Below are 10,139 nucleotides of genomic sequence, written 5' to 3'. Positions count from 1 at the left end.
AATTGTATATTCCTTACGCGGAACGAATATCTTTTGTGTTCATTCGAGAATCTTTGAGTTGACAGTGCAAATGAATACATTCATTCGCGAAAGTATCTTCCAAATCATCAGTATACTTAGTAACTAATTCATCTGCGTGAATTTTTTATTATTTGGTATCTATTTCATATAAATTGTCAAAAAAAATAAATTTTTCGTAAAGATTATGATAAGCACTTTTACGTCCTGTCAATTGTACACTTAAAGTATCTAAAATTAGATAGTAAACGTTGGTTCGAAAATTTTCTTCTCCAGATAAAGCTGTTCTTTCATTTTCCCGTGACTCGTCAGACTGAAGTTTTCGGGTTTTTTACGACGGGTGTCATAGTGGTAATAATTTTGAACTCCAGATAGTGCTTTGGTTTTTTTTCATAAACAAAAAATTGTTTATCTCTCATAACTTGGAGAAATAATGCCAAAAAACTATATATTCTTATCACAGATGATAAATCAGCTTAAGAATCCTAAAGCTTCTTACTCGCAGCATTAAAGTGATCCAAAATTGCTTTCCAAACAATGACTAGAATTGCTGTTTCTAGATGTTGTAATTTTTGCTGCAGTCCCTTAGCTTCAGCTCGCATAGTAGGGTTTTCATCTTTGTTTTCACCAATAAAGTTTAGTGCAACAATTATTCCAGGCCACTCTTTTTCTAATGTGTAGCATGCATCATGTCGAGCCGACCAACGAGTTTGAGAAAGGCTTTTAACTCTTAAACTAGAATGCTGTCTTAAAATTTCCCAACGGCTTATGAAAGAATATAAAAATGTTTAAATGTTTTGAATTGGCCATCGCAAAGCCCTGACCTTAATCCCATAGAAAACCTATAGAACGATGTAAAATTAAAATTGTGGCTAAAAATTTCTCAAATTTTGAACATTTATGGAAAGGTATTAGGAAGTTTGGTACTCCATCCCAAAGGAGAGGTGTGAGAAGCTTGTAGAAAGTATGGTACGCAGATGTAATGACGTAATGCAAAATCGGGGATATAGAACCAAGTATTAGAAACGTAAATATACTATGGAACCAAATCATTGATTAAATTTCATTAATTTCACAAAATTTTTGCAGGTTTGGTAAATTGTGCTATTGACATTCAAATAGGCATTTTAGAGGGAGGTCAAGCTTTTCAATTAATATTAATTATTCGTGAATTGCTAATTGTTATTTTTTTACTTAAATAGATAAATTAATAAACAAATAATGACATTTTTAGCCCTTTTTAGCCTTTTAAAGAACTTTGTCAATTGTATAAGCTCTTATTGCTTCTTATTTGCGTGACCACGGCTATATATGAATATCGACAAAAATATATACTTGATTTTTACTAAGATTTTACAATAATTACGAATTATTGCTTTAAGCTATAAAAGTTCGTTAATATTCGTCAATATAATTCATAATATTGCGAAAATGAAACATCAATGATATTAAATTTTTATTTTCTTCAAAATGTTTCTATTTTTCAAAAAATTGGCTATAAAATGAATACATTCATTTTATTCTATAGTAATCATTTTTAAGAATAAAAATATTTTTATATACAAACAAAAAGATGAATTTTAAATGAACACTTATACCAATTCATATATGAAACACCGGAATCATTGAAAATAAAATAAGAAAACATTGTGCAATTTTAGAAGCGGCTCACTTGTAAGATTAACTTTACTAAAGATACAACAAGTGAACAGAGCTTTGAAAATTCGTCAGAAAAAGCTTATCAATATTCATTTATTTCTGTTATAAAACATTTTTTATTAGTATTGCACTCACGAATAAAAAAGTTAATCAGAAAATGAATTACATTCTATTTCATAGAAATTTATTTTTAAATTTAGATAAAACAAATCAGAATAAATCGTTAAAATGTATTATCGTTACATTATATCAGATTTGAAATTTTGACATTCTGAAAAATAAATTGAAAAAAAAGCTTCAATGTAATTTTTGCGAAAAGGGGACGATATTTTCTAGAACAAATCTCTGAGTACAGCGCTAATAAAACTATAAAAGTTACTTTAAACACAAATTGACATGGAAAAGAGAGATAAGGGAATGGAAATTAAAGAAAAATCATCATAAAGCTATATGTTGAGACCAAATCGTTAAGAGAAATAGTAAAAATTGTCATCCGAACTCACTCATGGGTATACAGAGTGGTCAAAAATTATATTTCAGCTGGATCTATTATATTAAAACCTAATGATGGTCGGATAACTGTCTTAACAAATCGCGAAAACAAGCGTGTTATACAAATATTTTAGCAAAATCCCAGGATGACTGCTCAACTATTGCAACTGGAAGTGCAGCTAAGGTTTTCTAAAGATGTTTCCAACGATACAGTTCGTTGAACTTTGAAAAAAGCTGCATATGATAGTGGCGTAGCCCGGAAGAAGCCTTATATTGGATAGAGTTTGCGAATGAATATGTTTCAAAGCCCCCAGAGTTTTGGAATAGTATTATTTTTACGGACGAGAGCAAGTTTTGCATCTTCGAGATAAAAGGTAAGAAATTGGTATGGAGGAAAAGGGGGAAGGCGGATGAAAAAAAATATGGAAGCGGTATTATGGTTTGAAGCTGTATAGCAGCCAACAGTTTAGCAGAACTTACTTTTATTGACTCCATGATGGACCAGATATTATATATACAAATTTTGAAAGGTAATCTTCTGCAAAGTTAGCAACTGGGGTTGGAACAGAGTTTTTGATTCCAACAAGATAACTACCCCAAACATACTGCACAAAGTGTGAAGGTCTGGTCTTTGTGTAATATAAAAATCAGTTGTAAACATCTCCTTAATCTCCGGATATTAACCCCATTGACCATTTAAGGAAATTGCTCGAGTGTAGAACACGTCATAACATCAAGAAGTATGCTCAAGGATATTACAATGGAGAAATGTGCGAAAATAACGGCAGAAGCTACAAGGAAACTTGTGGGTTCAATGTTCAGACGTCTCAAAAGAAAAAGAAATCCTACTAGATATTAATAAATCGTATGACTATATTTTTTGATATTGATTTTTTGAAAAATTTTAATATGATGTTAATTTTACGATTTTTTATTAAAGTTCGTGATATCTCACGTGCTTAGACGAGAATATTTCACTTGGTATAACATACATACCTTTTTGTTATGTGGTATCAAAATGATTTGATATCGGCTTAGACCTTTCTCAGCACTAATACTAACACAAATCGGCTTTAAATAAGACATTTTTCGAGTAATTTAAATATTAATGTTAAAGCTTAAATGGGCATAAATTATATCAAAAAAGTTTACATATACTAATGATTATTTATATAAATCTAAAATAATTACAATAGCTTTAGCGGTTTTTGACCTACATTTTGTTACAATTATTGTCCCTAGACATCGACGTATGCTCCCCACTCGATTTCTGGTATTATTTTCGGATATTTTGAGCCACTAAGTCGATGGTCCAGTTTTTTGGCCTTATTTTGATGAAATTCGACGTTTTCGAATACGGTTTTCCAAAAAGTTCCAGATATTTTGAATAGCATTAATGTCTAGTGATTGCGGAACCTATGGAGTTATTTTTATTTCCATAACAACCCTGCAGTACATGATACAATGTGTGTTTTGTGTCGTTATCCTATTGTAAATAGAAGTGGCTGTTATTAACAGCAGCTCAACATACTGATCGTATACTCGTATATAAATAGGATCTCCGACGGTTCCTTCTGGGTGTTATAAAAATAGAAAACAGTTAGTCGGAGGTCTTTTCCATTACAATCAGAGGTCATAATAAGAGAGCCTTGTTAAGGTGTCTCTTAATAAATTTTTCAGAGTCCCAATAATAAAAAAAAACATTTGTTTTTTTAGTCGCTCTAATGTATGTATGTATAAGTTTTGCTTTAATACATATGGTATGTACATATGTACATAGTAATCTAATTTACATGGTGGAAAAGATTTTTCTGTGTTCATTTTTATCAAACTGCGATGATGTGACTGTAAATAACACCGGTCAACAGCATTTTCGCGCACAGGTTACACATACCTCATTTTTGCTGCTTTTATAAGAATAAAGTATGTTCTGCATTTGCACTTACATATGTATAAAAAAATGAAAAAATTTATCTAAGTGAAAATATAAATTTTTTTTATTAAAAGATATAGACCATAAGAGCATTTTTATTTTTCCTGCTCATTTTGCATAAAATTATATCTTATTAATCCCCGATTGTAGTCCCCCATTATGCTTTCTGCATACTGGCCCTGGTAACGTCTCTCATATTCCATCACGCCTGGATGGAAGAGTTCTATTTATTCCACTGAATAAGATCATACATAAGTACATATATTGTTTTTAAATTTATCTAAATGAGAATGTAGCATGTGCTTCTTGTGAGTTATTCCACAGACGATGATGGAGAAATTTATAATTAAGTCAGTGATCAGCTCGTCATAATTGTCAGGCTTATGGTTTCCAAGAAACATTGCACTACTGCTTTAAACCTGTTCCAGACTTTGTTCTCCTCATTGCTTGGTAATTTCTGCAAAATATCTCAATCCACAATTTCTTTATGTGAGAGTCAACAAAGATTCCAGCTTTATTTCGCTTCTGAATGATTTAGAAAATATTCTTCATATAGTTGAAAGTATTAGCCTGCAATAAAACGTAACATATCATATCCTAATAAAAGTTATCAAAATAGTTAATAATTGTTATAAGAAAGAGGAAATAAGCTGTATATCTGCAAGCCTATTTTGGGCCAATTCTTAATAAATAGATTGAAGTAAGCTTAATACGCTTCGCAAATCTTTAAATTTTTACTTAAATCATACTTCTTCGCTCTCACTTAAATAAATTAACCGCAAATATAGCAAAAGGTGTCTCTCAGGGATAAGGGGATGCCCAACTTATTCCAGTGTGAGAGCGCCTCAAAATAAGCGTTTTTTATAACATTTTCCATTATGGCCAGATCGAACAAAATAAGAATTTTTGGGCATTTTAAATTAAAATACCCAACATTATTTACGATTGCAAATTATTATATATTAGACTTTTAATATATGGCGAAACTACTTAATTCCTTTTTTATGATTTTATGGTATTTTAAAACAACTGACTTTCGATCTTTCAATACTTAATAAAGTGAATTAAGCCTATTAGTTCTCAATTAATAAATGTTTTTAATCAATTGTAATAGAAAATTAATTCTATTATGCATCAAATTACAAAACGTTTCATGAAATATATTTAAATTTCGCATTTTCTTTGATTTTCATTGTTTTAAATTTTTATTAGCCATCTTGAACGGCGGCAACAAATCCCTCCGTTTTCATATTTTTTTGGTAAGATTTCAGTCTGGCCATCGCTCGTTTCCAATTGCTAAACGTCAAAACCTCCTCAATCCAGTCAACTGTCAAAGTTGAGGTGGTTTTGACGTTTAGCAATTGTTCTCTCACTTCTAGTGAGGAGTTGCACATCTCATTATCTCTGGTGTCTCTTTTCCAAGTTCTCGAAGACACTGGTTGTACTGGCTGTTACAGGAAATAAAATTATGAAACATCTTATGTGCAAACACATACTATCGTACAAAATGATGCAAGTGATACTATCTATTAAAAATTAAATATTTTCGTTTTGTAATCCTCCTTTCCCACACATAGTTGCTTAAATAAAAAGAAGATATTAAGTAGAAAACACATGCAAAACAAAACAAGAAATGTGCTTACCTGTGTAGTCAAAGTGAGCAAGACACAAACACAAGACTACCTTTCGCATATGTACATACATACACACTTTTGCAATGAATATGAACATACGAAGTTCTATACCTTCACAAGCATAAAAATACATATGTATGTATATATGGACATATGTATGCAAATAAAGAAATCCATGACAGAGAATGTTCAACGCACATGTAAACGAGAAAATAAGTTACTTGTGATACGCACTCATTTTTATACCCTGAACAGGGTATAGAAGGAAACGTCGGAGACCTTATAAATTATTTATGGATATACATACATACATATGCATATATATACATTATTAGTGTGTCGAACTTAATCGCATTAGACATCTCCGCCGATATCAGGCCGCTATAGCATATAGCTGCTATTCAAACTGAACGATCAAAATTAAGTTGCTCTATGGAAAACTTTTTATTTGTGAAAGGTATTCCATAGATTCCATGCAACCGACGTTAACGTTTCTTCTTGTTTCCATCAGCCCTTGAGTAGTTAAAGGCGAATTAAAAAGTATACACATGTGTGCTGCCGAATTTATTTGCTACTTGAGCTTTTCTAAGCGAAATCGTTTCACCATCTTCTATGAGTATTTAGGGAGTGCAATGCGTCCGTTAATAGATTGGTGTTCTGTTGTTTGTATAAAAAAAAATTTTCTCAAGCTTTCGTCAAAGTGTTGGTGAGACCGCAAATGAAAAACGTTATTGAATTTCTTATGGAAACGGGCAGGAAGAGGGAAGAGTTGGTGGAGAGAGCATGAGTATGTGCTTATGTGTTTGCAGTTTACGAAAATACGATTTAATGCGATTTTTTTTTGCGTTTCGTTACCGCTGCTAGATGTTTTTGTCAATCTAACGCAAAGCTTGCGGCTTCCGTCTTCTTATTCCTCCCCCAATTTTCCTGTAACGTATTCCAAACAATACAAAGCACATAAAAAATGTTAGCAACATAGTACTAATTTGCCACACTTTCTATACTGTTATCTTTAATACCATCGTCGTCATCCTGCTCCCTGACACCAACCCTAGTCGAAGTACTTTTTATGTGTAAAAATAGATCGTATTTTGCTCTCAGCGAATGTGCGGTTTTTTGTAGAAAATGATAAAATGTTACAAATGTTGAAGAATTTACCTTTAAAATTTATTACACGAGATTAAGTGATAATGTTTTAATGGAGAGTTACCAGAAGAATTGATTGTTTAGAATGAACAATTTTCCACTTTACATACATAAGAGAATATGTGCATTTGGATGAGGTGCCGTACCTGTAAATATGTATGTACATATGTATATGTTGGTTATATGGTATATACACACATACATATATACATATATGTATGTATGTACATAATTTGTGTAAAGTGATATAATGTTTTAATACAAATAGAATGAAATTAAATTTGGTAGCAAACCGATATTACCTTTTCCATATGATGATGTGTATTACGGCAATTCTGAAATTATGAAACATAAAAATCATAGAATTTTTGAGAAACTTACTTATATTACATATAATCAACCTAGTCAGCTGAAACGAGATATTTACATACATATATTATATATATGTGATATACACACATAAATATAACCAAAATTTTTTATTATGGGTATGTGTGGAAGGAGTCAACCAAAGATCTAGTCCGTTTTGAACAACAAGAACATAAAAGATTTACAGTTAGGTGAAAATTAGGAAAAATAATATAATGTGTATAATAATATAAAATGTATATTAGGCTTGGTGAAGGTCTTGACTCATTGCATTAACTTTTGAACGCAATTTTATTAAGATAACTCAAACACTGATCGGCAAAAAATCTGCTATTATAATTAAAGTCGTTATATGTAGTACGAGTATATGAGAGCTGAGGTAATTGGTGAACTGATTTTATTCGATATTATTCACTTCATTTCTCTAAGACATCAGGGCATGAGCAGTAGTGACCCTATTTTGTAACTTTTATTCATCAGGACATGCTATCACACTACTACTATAAAGGAGAAAGTTGGTAAGTGTGTATGTTTGTGATTTCTTCACGACTAAACGACGGCGATTTTAATAAAACTTGATACCCAGTTAGCTGGCACCCTGTAAAATCTTATTCGCTATGGAAAAATCGATGATAATGAATTCGCGGAATGTAAGGGAACTTACATACAGGGTACATACATTTTGCAATTAAAACAGGATCCTAAAATGGCACACGTATTCTTCAACGAAAATTGGAGTGTAGAGTAGACATGTTTAAAAGTCAACTTAAACCTACCCACGCGTTCGGTCACATATCGTGAAGTCAGGCCGCGTGGAGAGTCGAGTTATATTTATCGACTTATGAACATTATTTGTGTTTTCGTTTGTTTTTGGAAAGTTCATTATGTAATAAAACATCTTAAAATATTTTAAGCAATCGTTAAATAATAAGTAGTTTAAAGTAAAAATATGTAATCAATTTTATTTTAATGGAATTAGGTTAAGAATTATTCAGATCATAAGCAAGCAGTATTTATTAGTTCGCAACTACTGTTTAATATGATTTGTTATTTGGTCAAAGTCAAATTAATAATAATTTTTTTCTTGGTTTTTATATTCAGAAAAACTAAATATTAAACAACAAACTTATTTTCCGAGCTTACAAGAAAACTTGGCTAGCAAGAAGTGGTTGTTCGAAAAAGCTAACATGGCGCCCAAAAACGAATTGGTAGAAAAAATTAATAAAATAATATTAGAGAGGTGAGGTGAGGACCTACATCTTACGTATTTTAGAGCTGAGACGGCACATCGTCCAGCCCACCATTCGTACTGGAGGGGCCAAAGCAGAGACGGTATTGATACCCTGAATCTCTACAATACCCACAAACTTCTTTTTCCAGCTCAAACGCCTACAATTTTCTTTAAAAATGGCTTTCTCTATCATAATATCATATCTATCATAATAAGTCAAGGACAAACTCTAAAAGTAGCCGGCATTCACATGGACAACCCTTGCTTTTTCCACGATGAAATGTATGTGGATTGGACTGAGCCAAAGCAATTGACCCCAAGAGTAAACTGATTATTGAATTTCTGTTCGTACACATAACACAGTAATGCGTTTGCAGCAACGCATTTTGCGTAATTTTAGAACTGCCCTCTTTCCGAATCTTTTCAGATAAATGTCATGTGGTACTAAATAGACAAAATCTACAATTTGCTTGTATGGATAAAACATAGTCCACAGTCGACAATTTAAAAAAAGAAAAAGTTCGCCTTATATGAACCAGATTTATATCTATATATATAAAAGAAAGTTGTTGTTAGTTACACCATTTATAACCCAAGAACGACTGAATCGATTTGGCTAAAAATTGGTGAGGAGGTAGCTTAGAACCAGGGACATAGGATACTTTTTATCTCTTTATGTCAAAATTTAATACAACTCATAAATACAGAAATGATATAAGTCATAAGCATTTATTCAAAATTCACTTTTGTAGGAATCATTTGAATATATGCGTACAATTTTAATCAGTTTCTTCCTCAAAAATGATACAATTGCTAAGTATTTAGAATAGTAGAAAAGAACTGCAACCAAATGTGCTGTGAAATAGATTATAACTGGCTCAGTAATCAGTCATTGAGTATGTATTATACCACGTGCATCACGAAAGTCTGATGTCATAACCTTTCCCGTCGCCTTTTTCGTATTTCCACGCCTGAGAACCGGTTCATCATGTGCAGTCCACTACAATGACTGTCGATTGGACTCCAGTGGAAAATGATGGAGCTATGTTTCTATAACTGACGAAAATTGTCGGCTTTATTCCGTTTAGAGAGCACTTAAACACTTGCCAGAATCAGTTATTCGTTGTTTTTGTTGGATTATGAACTTGCGAGAAACCTAATTTGCTCATTTCGCCTGTTTCCAGGTTAGCAAATATCTTTTCAACGGTGGATTTTCCTGAGCCCAAATTCCCCAAAAAGCAATTATTTATTAACACACGAAATGCTTTATGATCCATTTCTTTGCAAAATAACACAAGTTGCTTCACAAAATATTATATCCCATTAACTAATAGTTATAATCCAAATAATAGAAATCATATAGATGGTAGTAGTATAATCTATGTATCAGCCACAGTGAAGCGTGGACGGGTCGTCTAGTCTATATATATAAAAGAAAGTTGTTGTTAGTTACACCATTTAAAACCCAAGAACGGCTGAACCGATTTGGCTGAAAATTGGTGAGGAGGTAGCTTAGAACTAGGGCAAGGACATAGGATACTTTTTACCTCTTTATGTCAAAATTTAATACAACTCATAAATACAAAAATTATATTTTTAATAATAAGCTTTTGTTCAAAATTCACTTTTGTAGGAATCATTTGAATATATGCGTACA

This window comes from Bactrocera dorsalis, chromosome 5 (assembly GCF_023373825.1).
Source record: "Bactrocera dorsalis isolate Fly_Bdor chromosome 5, ASM2337382v1, whole genome shotgun sequence".
NCBI classification, from domain to species: domain Eukaryota; kingdom Metazoa; phylum Arthropoda; class Insecta; order Diptera; family Tephritidae; genus Bactrocera; species Bactrocera dorsalis.
This window is presented reverse-complemented; position numbering follows the sequence as displayed.